The sequence below is a fragment of the Aedes aegypti genome, chromosome 1 (assembly GCF_002204515.2).
Source record: "Aedes aegypti strain LVP_AGWG chromosome 1, AaegL5.0 Primary Assembly, whole genome shotgun sequence".
In the NCBI taxonomy this organism is placed as follows: Eukaryota; Metazoa; Arthropoda; class Insecta; order Diptera; family Culicidae; genus Aedes; species Aedes aegypti.
Genome location: NC_035107.1, coordinates 184,122,193 through 184,138,165, shown reverse-complemented (window position 1 = coordinate 184,138,165; position 15,973 = coordinate 184,122,193). Strand labels below are relative to the sequence as shown.

The window sequence follows — 15,973 nt, the reverse complement described above, 5'->3', positions numbered from 1 at the left end:
TTCTCCTTGCACTGATTCGTGGTGAATAATTCTATAGGCTCCAGAGAAACCCTCTGTGAGACAGGAATCCCTTTTCAGATTCCTCGCGGAATTCTTCTAGTGATTTCTCCAGAGATTGTTTCAAGATTTTTTTAGGAGTTCCTTTAGGCATCCCTCCAGACATTACTCTAGAGATTTGTCACCAGCCTTCCATGAATTCGTTTAGAAATTCCCCTAGGAAGTTTTCAAGGAATAACCAAATAAATTTATCCAGAACTTGCTCCTGGAAAGCCAACGTACCTAACTAGTTTCTGTAATTTCCACAGGAATTACTCTTAACATTCTTCCGGAAACTATTCTAAAACTTCCGCCAAATATTTTTTAAATCAATTCTTCTACCGATTTCTTCATTAGTACTCCAGTACAGTTCAACAACATCCATCTTTGTATAGCAAAGCTTCCCAACCGGTGGTCCGCGAACCCCTAGCGGCCCGTGACGACTACACAGGGGGTCCGTGGAGTAATTGTAGATATGTTTCATTTTTATAAATAAGGTAACGACTGTTTATTTCGTTCATAACCGCTAACAGTTGGCGCCAGCGGCAAAAAGTACATACAACAACCTTTCGAACATTCAGTTTCTTCCACTGGCCGCCGTGCGACGACACTGTTGTTTGTATCCCTCTCACTGATCGCGCTACGCTGGATTCTCAAATTTCTCAAACTTTCAACACAAGCGCATGGAAGAATGGTAGTCGGAGAACTGTCAAAACGCATGGAAAATAATGAAAATCGTAAATTGCTTGCAATTAGGAAACTTAATCAAAAAAGTAGTGATTAGAAATCAAGTGTAAAGTGAATACATAACTTTTTGTGTTTAGTTCATCTTCCGTGGTGCTTTCTTTGCTTCAGGATTCCGTTTTTACTACCACTGAAAAAGAGCCATCTATTGCCTTTTCAGTTTTGAATATCGCCCTATTGATCTTTTCTTAAAGAACCTCTTACATCGTTTGTTTTGCTGTAGTTGAGCTTTATTAGCGGTTCTCAGAAAAAAATGACCTATTTTGTTTGATTTGTATGTACACAATTACTGATCAATACCCGAATGACCAAAACGGTTAAAAGGTCTTTAATAAAACTCAACAACAACAACAACTGATCAATACTTCCAATAGGCCAGGAGAAGTGGATGAACTTGTCATTCATTTTTCTGTCAAATCTCATACAAAATCTACTTTTTCTTTGACAGAAATTCACTCTAGGTGAACCACTTCCCCTGGCCTATGTTCTTCAGCCAATAAGTGGTTTTGTCCAAGTGTGACAACGAATCTAACATTCTCTCTAGAGGCAGATTTTTCCAGTTTCCTAGGGGTTTATTCACAAATTTCAAAACGCCAAAAATGGCTACTTTTGACACCCACCCACCCTCTCGTAACACATTTTGTATGACTATTTTAACTAGCGAGACACTCAAAAGTTTTGAAATTTTAATTTGATAATCATTAATATTTTTTATTAGGCTGATACAAATATTAATTTTCTTTTATGTCCGAGACCACTTGGAAGGTACGAGGGGGGGGATAAAAATAAATAAGGAACAAAAAAATAAAAACGAAAAAAAAAGGTATTTCTTTCAAATTATTATTTTTAACGATAGTTATTAAACTTTTTCCAATCGTCATCTGGATCATTATTTTACCAGTTTTTACTCTAAAAATAAAAAAAACCTAACTGATGTCAACAAATATGATGAATCTTTTTTTTCTCCCCTTCAAATTTATCGGATTTTTGAAGGGGGGGGGGTGACATAAAAGAAAATTAATATTTGTATCAGCCTTATTATTATCTTTATTATCGAGACTTTCAGCCTGTGGCTGGTTCGTCTCCATCATTGTGTAAGAGAGGGCTTCGCGTTGAGAGGCCCCCCTGTCATTCGAATTTTATATATACATTTTAAAATTGTAAGCTATTCTATTGTAAGCGTTGAAATCCATATAGTAAACCAAATCGATAGACATTTATGGTCAGCATAGTCGTCATCAGGTATCGTTTCTAGGCGTCAAAGTCCTTCGGTAATCCATATCGCTAGTAAGTTGGTGTCAGCGTTGTCGTGTATCGTTTAGTGGTTTTAAGATTACATCTTTAGCGTCTCAAATTTTGTTGTAAAGTCCCGCATCTTTGAAGAAAGCTATTATTGCTGCTTCATTAGGAGCTTCATTCGCAAGCGCATCTCTGATACTATCGGGGATATTGTAGCGATCCCGAAGTGCTTGAAAACAAGGGCAGTTGATTAACAGATGTTCGACGGTCATCGTGGTATTGCAGACATCGCACTTTTTGTGAAAAGGCCGCTCATTGCCCATATTGTGAGTAGCGTTGGTGTGTCCGACACGCAGACGAGATAACACTAGTTGGTCACGACGATCGTTTGTATCATTCCAGCGTTTTGTTTCTCCTTTGATTTTTCTGATAAACTTATCTCTTGAATTTACCCATTCTATGGTCCAAGACGAGCGGATTTGAGATTTAGCCCAGTTTTTCAGGTCTTTCCCAGGCGTAAAACGGGTAAACATACGACCGGATCGACCTTTCGATGCAAGATGGTCAGCCTCCACGTTGCCTTGAATCCCGCAATGACCAGGTACCCAAAGGAAGACAGTGTGAGAGGGTGAATTCTTCTGGACAGCTTGGATCCATGGGTGACGGGTTGATGATGAATTGAGGGTAGCGAGAACGCTAGCAGAGTCGGAGATAACACAGACGGGTTTGGGAGCAGGAGTTGTAGAGGCCAAAAGGATTGCAGCAGCCTCGGCCGAGAAAACGGAGCATTGATCAGGTAATCGATAGAAATAGCTTTTTTCAACGTCGGTAACGCCGAAGCCGGTTCTGTCAAAGGACTTGGAACCGTCGGTGAACCGGTGATGGTAGTTGCGGTACTTGCTAGCTAGCAGCTCTGTGACGTGAGAACGCATAGCAGGAGAGTTATCCCCTGCACGGAATCGTTTCGAGATCGAGGTGTCTACGTGGAAATCTGGAGCATCCCACCTTCTGGCTCCGACCCAGTGGACCTGTTCATCCGGGGGGAGTTCCTGATGGGCCAGGCTGTCTAGAGCTCTGTTCCCCTCTCTGAGGAGGAAGACCTCGTGATCTCCGGTTGTCTTTTCTAAATAACCGATTGTTCTGCAGCACAAGGTTTCCGAGGCTTGATATCGGAATGGAAGAACTCCAAGTTCCACGCAGGCAGCATCAGCAGGAGTGGAGGGTAGTAGTCCAGCGATTATTCGAATTGATTGGTTATATGTAGGGGCAAGGCGGGTCATAAGAGAATCACCTGCCAGACAGAAGAGTTCAATGCCGTAGAATAGTCGGCTGTTGATGATGGACTTCGCTATTCTGACAAGGATTTCTCTATTACTACTTTTGTGCGGTTTAGATAAGGTGCGGAGAAGGTTGATTCGGGTTTTGCAGTTCTTCTTAATCTCATTTAAGTGGACGTCGAACCGTAGTTCACGGTCAAGATGCACTCCAAGTATCACTAACGTTTTCTTGAAGGGAATCTGAGATCCGTTTGCCGTAACGGGAGTTTGTAAGACACGATGACGAAAACAGCATACATGAGAAATAACGCTTTTCTCCGCCGAGAGGTCGAAACCGGAGTTAGCCGCCCATTTGGCTACCGCAGAGATTGCTGCCTGTAATTTTCGTCTGATGAATTTGAGGGTGCGGCCGATTACGACCAAGACTATATCGTCCGCGTAAACGAAAATGTAAATTTCTTTCGGTAATGCTTGGAAAACGTTGTTCATCAGTACAAGGAAGATAGTAACCGCTATCACGGATCCTTGCGGAACCCCTGTTTCCTCAGTACGGTTTTTTTTTTTTTTTTTTTTTTTTTTTTTTTTTTTTTTTTTTTTTTTTTTTAATTTCTTTATTAGTATCATTCCAAACATTACATTCATTTCTTATATCTAGGTGTTCTGTGTTATTTGACAACACTATCATCCTAATTTGGTAAAACAAATTTAAGATTTAATTAACATTTTGTTAACAACATATTACATTTCATTTGCCGTAGCAGTTCAGTTTTTTTACAGGTGAGTTGATTTCACCTGCTTATAAGAGAAAAAAAAATGTTTTTAATATACTTAACCTAACTTAACCTAAACATATAACGCATTAATCGTGGCAATAGAAGATTGTAACGATTTTTGCCTGAAATTATTAATGATTGTATTTGACATTTGTTCCAATGTTTCAACATTGGATATTCTATGTAACTCATTGGTACTATACCAGGGAGGAAGCCTCAGAATCATTTTCAAAATTTTATTTTGAATTCTCTGCAGAGCTTTCTTCCTGGTATTACAACAGCTAGTCCATATTGGTACAGCATACAACATGGCTGGCCTGAAAATTTGTTTGAATATAATATCAACAGCTTGTTCTTAAGACAAAGTTTTGATTTTCTATTAATAAGGGGATAGAGACATTTTACATATTTATTACATTTGGCTTGAATGCCCTCAATGTGATTTTTGAAAGTTAAATTCTTATCTAGCATGAGCCCTAGATACTTAACTTCATCTGACCAATTTATTGGAACCCCTCTCATCGTGACAACATGTCTACTTGAAGGTTTCAAATAAAGAGCTTTTGGTTTATGTGGGAATATTATTAGTTGAGTTTTGGAAGCATTAGGAGAAATCTTCCATTTTTGCAAGTATGAAGAAAAAATATCCAAACTTTTTTGCAATCGACTACAGATGACACGCAGGCTTCGTCCTTTGGCGGAGAGGCCTGTGTCATCCGCAAACAAAGATTTTTGACATCCCTGAGGTAGCTCAGGTAAGTCAGATGTGAAAATATTGTATAATATTGGTCCCAAAATGCTGCCTTGAGGAACACCAGCTCTTACAGGAAGTCTTTCAGATCTGGAATTCTGATAATTAACCTGAAGTGTACGATTTGACAGATAACTTTGAATTATTCTAACAATGTATGTTGGAAAATTAAAGTTTTTTAATTTTACAATCAAACCTTCATGCCAAACACTGTCGAATGCTTTTTCTATGTCTAGAAGAGCAAGACCAGTAGAATAGCCTTCAGATTTGTTGGAACGGATCAAATTTGTTACACGTAAAAGTTGATGAGTGGTCGAATGTCCATGGCGGAATCCGAACTGTTCATTGGCAAAAATTGAATTTTCGTTGATGTGGGCCATCATTCTGTTCAAAATAACCTTTTCAAAAAGTTTACTGATGGAGGAAAGCAAACTGATTGGACGATAGCTAGAAGCTTCTGCAGGATTTTTGTCTGGTTTTAAAATTGGAACAACCTTAGCATTTTTCCATTTGTCAGGAAAATATGCTAATTGAAAACATTTGTTAAATATATCAACTAAAAATGATAAGCTACTTTCTGGAAGTTTCTTGATGAGGATGTAGAAAATTCCATCATCGCCAGGAGCTTTCATGTTTTTGAATTTTTTAATAATAGTTCTCACTTCTTCCAGATCAGTCTCCCAGGCATTTTCGAAAACGTTCTCTTGATTGAGAATATTTTCGAACTCCTGAGTAACTTCATTTTCAATTGGACTAGTAAGTCCTAAATTAAAATTGTGCGCGCTTTCAAACTGCATAGCAAGTTTTTGAGCTTTTTCGCAATTAGTTAGTAATAATTTGTTTTCCTCTTTCAATGCCGGTATTGGCTTCTGAGTTTTTTTCAAGATTTTAGATAATTTCCAAAAGGGCTTAGAGCCAGGGTCCAATTGAGAAATTTTATTTTCAAAATTTTTGTTTCTTAACTGAGCAAAACGTTTCTTGATTTCTTTCTGCAAATCCTGCCATATAATTTTCATAGCAGGATCGCGAGTGCGTTGAAATTGCCTTCTCCTCACGTTTTTAAGACGGATCAAGAGTTTAAGATCATCGTCTATAATCACGGATTCAAATTTTACTTCACATTTTGGAATTGCAATGCTCCGGGCTTCAACAATGGAAATTGTTAAAGTTTCAAGAGCATTGTCAATATCAAGTTTAGTTTCTAAAGAAATGTTAACATCAAGATTGGAGTCAACATACGTTTTATATATATTCCAGTCGGCTCGTAAATAATTGAAAGTGGAGCTGATAGGATTGAGAATCGCTTCTTGGGATATTTGAAATGTAACAGGGACATGATCAGAATCAAAATCAGCATGAGTAATCAGTTGGCTACAAAGATGACTAGAGTCGGTTAAGACCAAATCAATCGTAGATGGATTTCTAGAAGAGGAAAAACATGTGGGGCTATCAGGGTATTGAATTGAGAAATATCCTGAAGAGCACTCATCAAATAAAATTCTGCCGTTGGAATTACTTTGAGAATTATTCCATGACCGATGTTTGGCATTAAAGTCACCAATGACAAAAAATTTTGACTTATTGCGAGTCAATTTACGCAAGTCAGTTTGGAGCAAATTAACTTGCTGTCCAGAGCATTGAAAAGGCAAATAGGCAGCTATGAAAGTATATTTACCAAACTGTGTTTCAACAGAAACACCTAAAGTTTCAAAAACTTTAGTTTCAAATGATGAAAACAGTTGATGTTTTATACGCCTATGAATGAAGATTGCAACTCCCCCACATGCCCCATCAAGTCGATCATTACGATAAACAAAAAAGTTAGGATCTCTTTTGAGTTTAGATCCAGGTTTTAAATACGTTTCGGTAATAACTGCTATATGCACGTTATTAACCGTAAGAAAATTAAACAGCTCATCCTCTTTACCATTCAGAGAACGAGCATTCCAATTTAAAATATTTAAATTATTATTTGGATCCATTAGAAAAACGTAATCCAATAACAATTTGATTTGTAAATTTTACACCTACTTGAACTGCTTCAGTCATAGTGGTGGCTTTGAACATTGCATCAATCATTAGAATCAATTGTTCAGTTAGAAAATTAAAATCAGAGGCAGACATGTCATGTGATTTCCCATTGGAATTTCCGGTAGACGAAGAAGCGGAGTTACCTGTGGCGGTAGGGTTTTTTCCATTTGATTCGAAACAAGTAGAATGGGTACCCATGGATCGAACAGGGGAGGAGTTCAAATTTCCTGCTACGATATCGGCAAAGGATTTTCCGTGGGTAGATACATTCGAAATTGAAAGATTCGAACGGCTACCCGACGGATTAAAATTAGTTTGTGAATGAGCATGATTATGATCTTCCTGATGGGTATGATTCATGATCAAGCGATCGTTAACTGAAAAATGAGCATTGTTCGATACTCTACCAGGCAAATTCCGGAAACGACCGTTATCGTAACGGATATTATCTTTCATCTGCCTGGCACGAGCCTCAATGACCTTTTTGCGTGAAGGACAATTCCAAAAATTGGACTTATGGTTAGCCCCGCAATTACAACATATGAATTTGGTGGTATCTTCCTTCACTGGACAGACGTCTTTGGCGTGAGAAGAACCTCCGCAAATCATGCATTTAGCATCCATGCGACAATTTTTTGTACCATGACCCCACTTTTGGCACCGACGGCACTGAGTGGGGTTCTGGTAATTTCCTCCAGGTTTCTGGAAATGTTCCCATGTCACACGGACATCAAACAAAAGTTTTGCTTTTTCTAAAGCTTTAATATTATTTAGTTCTTTTTTGTTAAAGTGAACTAAATAAAATTCTTGAGAAAGTCCTTTCCGAACAATGCCAGATTGGGTTCTCTTTTTCATAATGATTACTTGGACTGGGGAAAATCCAAGTAAATCATTTATTCCATTTTTGATCTCTTCAGGTGATTTATAGTCACTTGAGAGACCTTTCAAGACAACTTTGAACAAACGTTCAGTTTTGTCGTCATAAGTAAAAAATTTGTGCTTCTTCTCTTCAAGATGTTTGAGAAGAAGCTCACGATCTTTAAGAGTTTCCGGCAAAACGCGACAGTCTCCTTTCTTTGCGATTTGGAAGGAAACCTTGATTCCCCTAATGGAGTTCAAGATCTCCTGCCTAAATCCCCCAAATTCGGAACAACTGACCACGATAGGCGGCACTCTTTGCTTCCTCACTTGAATCAAAGAGCCTGGGCTAGAGGCTGCTTCGATTTGGTGTTCGGAAAATTTGTCTAGAGCATCGAACTGATTGCTCATTTCGATACAATTATTCATTTCACCCTTGGAAGAAAGTTCGCATTCCGGAGAAACGTCCTTTCTTCCATTCTTGCCACGTGTAGTGACAGTTTTAAAACCCACTTTTTTGGAAGGAAGTAGTGAATTCAGAGATTCACCCTTCCTTTTGTTTGTTGTTGATACCATGTTTAATTAATAAACGAAAGAAGACGTGACCTTCGAAAGGTTTTTTCCCAAGACGGTGTCCAAGAAAGATTACCACCGCTAGCTTTCGCCAACGGGTCCAACGAAAAATCGAAGGCACGGGTCCAAACAAGGATCGTAAAGGGATCAATAGTAGAAAAATAGTACTGAAAAGTACTGTTTTAGTAGCACTGAAAAGTACCGTTTTTAATTTTAGCACTGAAAAGTACTGTTTTTGTAGCACTGAAAAGTACTGTTTTATTGCTTTAGGTAGTTTTTAAGAAAACTTCCAAGAGCAGAGAGAATTCGTGTACGCACAGCACGAAGGTACGATGCGCACTGCTTCAGTACGGGTTGTGGAGTGATTGTTGCCGATAATAACTTGAAAAGTTCGGCCTTTCAGGAAGTTCTTCAAAAAGTGAAGAATGTGTCCGCGCAGGCCCCACTCTGTTAGCCGACGGATAGCGTGCGGTGTCCAAGCGCGATTATAGGCCTTAGCGAGATCCAGAGAGGCGATGTCAGCATGTAAGCCTTGGCTCACCGCATCCTGCAGGACGTCTCCTAGCCCTGTAAAATATGTCCCTGCTCCGTGCCCAGGACGGAAAGCGTGTTGCCGATGATCGAGAAATTGATTGTCTTCCAAAAAACGGACTAACCGGCGATTTACCATCCGTTCAAGTATTTTACTGGCGCAACATGTTAGCGAGATTGGTCTAAAGTCGCCAGGGGAAGTAGCGGCTTTTCCTTGTTTAGGGATTGGCACCACTAGGCTGTGAGTCCAGGACTTCGGTAGAGTATTCTCGATCCATGTTTTATTCAGGAGATTGAGGAGAGTTCCCTTTGAAACGGTAGAGAGGTGCTGGAACATTGGATACCCTATATCGTCCGGACCAGCTGACTTGCTCTTGCAATGGCGTAGGGCAAAGTTTAATTCTTCCATGCGGAACTGAGAGTTAATGCGGAGGGGAGTTTTATCTTCTGGGATAACTAGGTTGTTTATGCTGTCGACAGTTGCTTGGTTCTTCCGGATGAAATTTGTATCATATCGGTCCAACGAGGATAGAGAACCAAAGTGGTCAGCTAGAGCGTTGGCTATCAAGAGGGGATCTCTGGTGAGCCCCCCTGGTAACCGAAGTGTCATTCCAGTGGCTCTTCGTTTGCCATTTAAGGCGTTGACTCGATTCCATAATTCGGAAGCAGTCTGGTTAGCATTGATCCCTTCTAAGAAGTCCTGCCATGTTTGCTGTTTTGCCTCTCGAATACGCTGGCGGCATTCATTGCGTTTGGAACGGTAGATTTCCATTAGTTGGGATTTTTCTGGATGGTCATTAGGCAAACGCTTAGCAGCACGGAGGGCTTTTCTTCTCGCTTTGATGATTTTTTTAATGTCCGGAGACCACCATGGCAACGATTTTCGACCTGGATTTGGAGAAGTGCGAGGAATAGTTGTTAAAGCCGATTGGTGCAATGCATTGAGAAACTCTTCGATATTATTCGGAGGTGTGTCGGAAACGTGTTCGTCAATCAGACCTTGAAATTGAGACCAGTCTGCTTGATCATACTTCCAGCGCGGGCGACGGGAAATAGCTTGGGGTTGTTGGTTGGTGTGGATGAGTATTGGATGGTGATCACTACCCATAGGGTCTTCTTTAGCAGTCCAGAGGAATCGGTTGACTATACTTGGACTACACAAACTGACATCAATTGCAGAACTCCGTTGGCCTCTGGTGAAGGTAGTGGCTCCATCATTGAGAACAACTAGGTCAAGCTTTTCTGCTACTTGCATAATGAGTGAGCCTCTATCGTTTGGTGAAATACTACCCCATTCCGGGTGATGACCGTTAACGTCCCACATAACTAGTATTGGACCTCTTAGGCCTTGTAGAGCGTTATAAAGGCCAAGTTTGAGATCCGGGAGGTGTCCATTGGGCAGGTATCCCGATATCACGGACAAAGGGAATGGATATTCGAGTTTAACTCCCACAATGGGTAGGTCCGTGTTGATTTGAAGCGGGGAGAAAGGAATACTTGATAGAACTCCAATAGCAGCCGAATGGTAAATATTCGCATTACATTTGACGATCCAACTATACCGTCTTTGTAAGGACTGATTCAACCGGTTGGTGTTGATCCGGTGCGTCTCTTGAATGGCCAGTATGACTGGTTGCTGTTCTCTAACGAGAAGCTCTAGATCCGGTAAATTATTGATGTAGCCATTCATGTTCCACTGGATTGCAAATAAACTGTTGACAGAAGGAAAAGATGGTCTCCTTTGTGGGTACGGAAAGCCAGGTTGTTCTGACGATGACTTGGTGTTCTTTTTTTTGTTTTTTACAAGGGGGAAATCTGCAAACAGATCCCCTGAGAAGATAACTCAGGGAATGCGGGGATGACGCACCAACGACGACCCGCTAAAACCAGCCTATGCACTGTGCATGAGCAATTCATTTAGAATTGCTCAAGTGGTGAACAGTGCATCGACATGACCCTTGGACTCAGACCCTCATCTCCCCGGAACCACCTTACGGTATTTCTTCGGGAAGGGACCAGTGCATATAGCACAACACGTGTAGCAGAAGTAGCCTAGGCAAACTGCTTCTCCTAGCCGACTTAAACAATGTTACAAGGGACCAGCCTCGGCAGGGCTAATCCTCTGCAGCCAACTCTTGGTCGGCGCGCCATAGACGCTGCAATTCTAACATAATGTGAGTGACAGCCGTAGTTACTGCATTCCAGCACTCGGCATCCGCACACATTCTCTCTATAATATTGTCGGGGGACGTGTCCCCTCCGCATGTAGTGAGCATGCGACCTCTCACAACAATGAAACGGGGGCAATCGAACACGACATGCTCCGCTGTTTCCTCTACACCAGCACAATTGGGGCACGCAGGAGATTCTGAGTGCCCGAACCTATGCAGGTACTGTCTATAGCAACCATGTCCTGACAGAAACTGCGTCAGGTGGAAGTTCACTTCCCCATGGCTTCTACCATACCAATCTGACACATTTGGTATTAGTCGATGGGTCCATCTACCCTTAGTGGAGTTATCCCATTCCTGCTGCCAGCTTCTGAGCGTTTCCTCTTTACACGTGTCGCGGACTCCTCTGGTACCCCTTTGGTTGAAGCATTGAACATCTTCCTTGATGATGAGCCCGATGGGCGTCATCCCGGCTATGATGCACACGGCCTCTTTAGATACCGTCCGGTATGCACTTGCTACTCTTAAGCACATTATCCTGTACGTGCTTTCCAACCGCTTTAGGTTTCTGTTCGTTCTAAGCGCTTTTGACCAGATTGGTCCTCCATACCTTAGTATGGATAGCGCCACGCTTGCCAGCAGCTTGCGTTTGCTGGCAATTACAGCAGAGCTGTTAGACATCATCCTCGAAAGCGCCGCTATAGCCGTAGATGCCCTTTTACAGGCATATTCAACGTGGCTAGCGAAGCTCAGCTTGTCATCGATCATTACCCCAAGATGCCTAAGGGATCGCTTGGACTCTATGGTGCAATCACCTACCGAGATAAGCGCCCGTTGCTCGGACTTGCGGTTGTTGACCACCACCACCTCAGTCTTGTGACGGGCCAGTCCTAGTTTCCTAGACTTCATCCATTCCTCAACCAGGGAAATAGAGTGCGCTACTGTCAACTCTACTTCCTCCATCGATTCACCATAGACCACTAGGGTGATATCGTCGGCGAAGCCAACAATCTTAACACCCGTCGGAAGGGGCAGCCTCAGTACGTCATCGTACATCGCATTCCATAACAGCGGGCCCAGGATTGAACCTTGAGGTACTCCCGCGGTAATTCGAACGCTTTTCTGCCCCTCCTCTGTGTCATACAGTAGAATCCTACCATCAAAATAGCTTTCTAGAAGCTTACACAACTGCACCGGTACCTTGAGGCGGTGAAGCGCGTGTGCTATTGCTTCCCAGCTTGCGCTGTTGAACGCATTCTTCACATCCAGAGTAACAACCGCGCAGTAACGGATGCCGCTCCTTTTATGCTCGATTGCCACCTCAGCTGTTTGAACGACCGACTGGATGGCGTCCAGAGTAGATTTACCTTTTCTGAATCCAAACTGGTTGTTGGACAGGCCGTCCGCACTCTCCGTATACGGTACTAGTCTGTTGAGAATCAACCTCTCCAATAACTTGCCCGTCGTATCTAGTAGACAGATAGGTCTATACGCCGACGGGTCACCTGGTGGTTTCCCCGCCTTTGGTAGTAGCACCAATTTCTGTCGCTTCCATACATCCGGGAAGATTCCTTGATCAATGCAGCGTTGCATCGTGGTTCTGAACATGTCCGGATCCGTGTTCACTGCCGCTTTTAAGGCAACATTCGGGATACCATCGGGTCCCGGTGCCTTGTTTGACGCGAATGATTTCACGACTTCTGCCAGCTCTTCGTTCGTCACTCTCGCCACTTCTTCTCCTTCATCTGCCGCATACGGCGCTGGGGGCCATGGGCTTATGGGATGGTGCGGGAAGAGTACATCGATTATCGATCGCAGCAACTCGGGCGATTTCTCTTGGGGCGCTATGGCTCCTTTGGTCTTAGCCATTACCACTCTGTAGGCGTCACCCCATGGACTAGAATTGGCACTCTCGCATAGACTTTCAAAGCATGCCCGTTTTCGACTCTTGATTTCCTTTATGAGAGCCAACTTTGCCTCTCTGAATGCTGCACCGCGTTCCTCTCTTTGTGCTTCTGTGCGTGCGCGTTGCATTCTTCGTCTAGCCCGAAGGCAGATTGCTCGAAGATTTGCAATTGATTCGCACCACCAATACACTGGCGGCCTGTTCTCTCTAGGAGGGGCTTTTCTCGGCATGGAAGCATCACACGCTCGTGATATCATAGCAACTAGCTCTTCACCGTTTAGGTCCAGAGTGTTTCGTTCGCGCCTCAGGGCTTCAGTGAATACTTCGACGTCGAAGCGCGCTGTTTTCCATCCTCGGGCTTGGGTCGAGTTACATCGCGCTGCCTTCTGCCCGCCTGGTATTATACTATAGCGAATCGATTGATGATCGCTATGAGTATAACCGTCATCAACGCGCCAGTTCATGGTACCTAAAAGGTTAGGACTACAAAACGTCACGTCGATGATCGATTCTGCACCATTTCTGCGGAAGGTACTCACTGTACCCACATTTGCCAACTCTACATTTAATGCGGCCAGGGATTCCAACAATAGCTGGCCTCTTTGATTGGTGCAGCGGCTACCCCACTCCACTGCCCATGCATTGAAGTCGCCAGCTATCACTACTGGCTGCCGATTAGCTAGTTCGGCCATCATCCTGTCAACCATGTGGGAAAATTCCTCAATCGACCACCTTGGGGGCGCGTAACAACTGCAATAGAACACGCCGTTGATTTTTGCTATCGCAAAACCGTCATTTGAGCTAGATACTACTTCTTGGATTGGGTATCGTCCTGTCGTCCCTATAGCTGCCAGCTGTTGAGACCTATCCGCCACCCAGTTCCCGTTGTTGGCTGGTATGCGGTATGGGTCCGATAATAACACCACGTCAGTCTTGGTTTCCGAGACTGACTGCCAAAGCAGCTGCTGGGCTGCATCACAGTGGTTTAAATTTAACTGTGTTACTTCCGTTTTGGCTGCTTTGATACTCCGCTTGTGCCCGGACTTTTGGGTCCGCCCGTTAAGTGTCCGTTGTCTGCTCTGTCGACACATATTAGGCACTTAGCGATTTGCTTACAATCGCTTGCCCTATGGCCTTCCGCGCCGCATTTTCTGCACATCTTACTTCTGTCGGGACCATTGCAATTCCACGACTTATGGCCCTTCCCGAAACACTTGAAGCAAACTTCAGGAGGCTGTTGTATGCTCAGCCGGCAAACAGACCAGCCTACCTTGAGTATGCCCAAGTTCTTCGCTTTGTTGGCCTCTGCGACCGGCAGCCTGATCGCCGCCACCTGGGTGCCCTGCGGGCCCTTTCTAAGGTGGATGGCCTTACTGGCTACGTCGATGTCACACTGCTCTTTGAGGGCAGCCGAGACCTCCGCTGCATCGGTGACCTCATCCAGATTTTTACACTGGAGAGTCGCTTCAGCAGTAAGGGATCTTACATCAACCTCGTCACCAAGTACTTCTTGTGCCAGTTGCTTATAGACTGCTCCCTTTTCCTTGGCGTCCTTCTTTAAGACTAGGATCATTTCACCAATCCTAGTTCGCCTTATGCTTCGCACGTCTGCGCCCAATGGCGATAGCTTCTCTGTGCTTCGCATCGCCTTCAGAACCTCGGCGTATTTTGCTTCCTCCGTTTTGATAACGAGGGCTTCGCCTAAATTCCTACGTTTCGCTGTTTTCGGTGATCTGGTGGAATGTACTGTTTCTGGGACCTCACGTCGGTTTGACGGACTAGAAGTATCGTCAATATATTCCGTTTGAGAAGCATGTTCTACATCCCAGATAGGGTGATCAGAAGAGCTTGCTTTTGGAGCAGCCGTCCCTCTATGTGTCAGTTGGTATGCGTCATATAACGCTGCGTTGGACCTTGTACTTTGTGGCAGCGTCGGCCAGCGGAAATTTTCAGGACCAAATCGAGGTTGTGTTCGGTTTCCGGTCGTCGATAGAGCTTCACTGATGCAGGACTGTCGTGCAGAATACATATCCAGCGAAGATTCTTGTGGCACGGACTGTATTGGTTGTGCCTTGACTCCCTCGTTGTCCTCAGGGGGATAGGAGTTACCTCCCTTGTCCGTCCCTCTTCCGGCCGCCACGGAGTGTCGAGGGTTGTCCGTCAGTTCCGGTGTGGCATAAACGTCCGCACTGGCGGTGCCTCGACTGCTCGGTAGCTCCGCCGGGTAGGTGTGTTGCGCAGTACAAATTGCCAGGTCGTTGGGGGTTGTAGGTAGAATTAGTTGTTGGATTGATGATGGGGTGTGATTGTTGGGAATTGCTGTTACAGGGCTAGTCCGCTCCTTTTTCAAATCAGTTTCAATAAAAGTTTTTCGAGGGAAGACTGCAATGCTAGTTTTGCTGTTTACTGCAAGCAGAGGTGTAGGTCTAGGAAGGGACTAGATAGGTGATCTGATGTTTAGGTGTCGGATATGTACCCAGATGCATTCATCATTGGTTCGTCACTTGAAGAAATTTCGATGTCAGCAGGTGAGGCGAGTATACATTCTGGAGTCGTATTTGGCGAAAGACGGTTTTTGGTACGCTTGTTTAGCCGTTCATAACTGTCGGTTTTGGTGGCTTTCTTCTTCGTGCCTGTTTTCTTGACGTGCGATTCGGGCTGATTGGTGCTTGGAGAATTGGTGTCATCGTGTCCGGTATCAAGCCCGTTTGATGCGTCGGACTTGGTAGTTTTGTTTCCAATGTTACCAGCTTTTTTGGGGACATAAATTTCACGGATCATAGCGATTTCTCTGTCCTTCCTTGTTAACTCCGACTCCAAAGAGTGGATCTTGTCAACAAGGTCCTTGATAGTGCCGTGTTCCTTTACTGTGTTCAACCGTTCCTGCGGTGTGAGCTTCAACGTGGCTTCGAGCCGCTCGATGCGGGCGTCTTTGGCTTTAATTTCGGAGAGTAGAGCCTCGATCTTATCATCCTTGCTTTTAACTTCCTTCAGGACGTTATCGAGTTTCGCCGAGAGCTCAGTAAAACGCCGATCGTTGCTAGCTGCTACGGTAGATGCCATTGATTTGGGTCCGTATCTTA

General features: G+C 43.6%; 1 protein-coding gene across 2 annotated transcripts in view; it reads right to left on the bottom strand.

The window, feature by feature from the left end:
- The window catches only part of LOC5567420 (transcription initiation factor TFIID subunit 1), a 42,910-nt gene that overhangs the window by 21,871 nt on the left and 5,066 nt on the right, over positions 1–15,973 (bottom strand). The gene's annotated exons all lie outside the window — the stretch shown is intronic.